Source organism: Bos mutus, chromosome 14, assembly GCF_027580195.1.
Source record: "Bos mutus isolate GX-2022 chromosome 14, NWIPB_WYAK_1.1, whole genome shotgun sequence".
In the NCBI taxonomy this organism is placed as follows: domain Eukaryota; kingdom Metazoa; phylum Chordata; class Mammalia; order Artiodactyla; family Bovidae; genus Bos; species Bos mutus.
Window position 1 is genome coordinate 42,697,690 of NC_091630.1, and position 1,471 is coordinate 42,699,160.

Genomic DNA, 1,471 nt, shown 5'->3' on the forward strand with positions numbered 1-1,471 from the left:
AAAATCCCATGGACAGAGGAGCCTGGTGGGCTGCAGTCCACAGGGTCGCTGAGGGTCGGACATGACTGAGCGACTTCACTTTAAGTTTTCACTTTCCTGCATTGGAGAAGGAAATGGCAACCCACTCCAGTGTTCTTGCCTGGAGAATCCTAGGGACTGGTGAGCCTGGTGGGCTGCCGTCTATGGGGTCACACAGAGTTGGACATGACTGAAGTGACTTAGCAGCAGCAGCAGATAAGATAAACCACTCTCTAGGATTCAATATATTATCTGCTCTTGGCATGCTAATTTAACCCACAGCCGAAGAGGCAATAGTTTTCCTTGGTTATGCAATGTTTTAGCCTAGAGGAAAAAGTAAAGAAAGTAGGAATAATATCTGAATGTTGAAAGGTAGTTTCTGTTTCTTCAGGATTCTGGTTAATCCATACCAGTTTTCAAGTGCGTATTACTGAATTTAAATACAGTTGGGAGAGATATCCCTTTGAGATGAGATGTAGCCATTGGTTCCAATTTCAAAAGGATCTATTCCTTCAAGAGGAATCCACTACAGTGCAATTGATTTCTTTCCTATATTCTAATCTGCTCCTGTCAAAAAAATAAAACGAGGTTGCTTCGGCAGCATATATACTAAAATTGGAATAATGCAGAGAAGATTAGCATGGCCCCTGTGCAAGGATGACATGGAAACTCCTGAAGTGCTCCAAATTTTTATTTGCGTCATTGTAAGGCAGAAACCAACACAACACTGTAAAGCAATTATCCTCCAATTAAATATTTTTTAATAAAAAATAAAAATAATTGTCAAAAACAAAACCAAATTACTGAGAACTTTACAAATTGTCTCTCTTTCTCCTATTTTAATATCTTTTGATTTCCATTCATAATGTGTTAGGAGTCCATTCATGTGTCCCTATACCTTTTTATACTACTGCTGCTAAGTCGATTCCAATCGTCGTGTCCGACTCTGTGTGACCCCATAGACGGCAGCCCACCAGGCTCCCCCGTCCCTGGGATTCTCCAGGCAAGAACACTGGAGTGGGTTGCCATTTCCTTCTCCAATGCATGAAAGTGAAAAGTGAAAGTGAAGTCTCTCAGTCGTGTCTGGCTCTTAGCGACGCCATGGACTGCAGCTCACCAGGCTCCTCCATCCATGGGATTTTCCAGGCAAGAGTACTGAAGTGGGGTGCCATTGCCTTTTCTGATACCTTTTTATACACTCACCTCCATGTTCATTTCAGCACTATTTGCAATAGCCAAGACATAGAAACAACCCAAGGGTCCATTAATAGATGAATGGATAAGAAAGGACACAGTATATATACACAATGGAGTATTACTCAGCCATCAGAAAAGCTGGAAAGTCAGGAAAGAAACTGCCATTTTCTACAAATGAATGGACCTTGAGCACATTCTGCTGAGATAAGTCAGACAAAGTAAAACAAGAACTGTATGATGTCACTTGCTTCCCAGG

General features: G+C 41.7%; 1 non-coding gene across 1 annotated transcript; it reads left to right on the top strand.

Moving 5' to 3' along the window:
* Positions 1-607: 607 nt before the first annotated feature.
* On the top strand, positions 608-710 carry LOC138990825 (U6 spliceosomal RNA). The gene has a single exon (XR_011466938.1). It is a non-coding gene; the product is annotated as a U6 spliceosomal RNA (small nuclear RNA).
* The last annotated feature ends 761 nt before the right edge of the window (positions 711-1,471 follow it).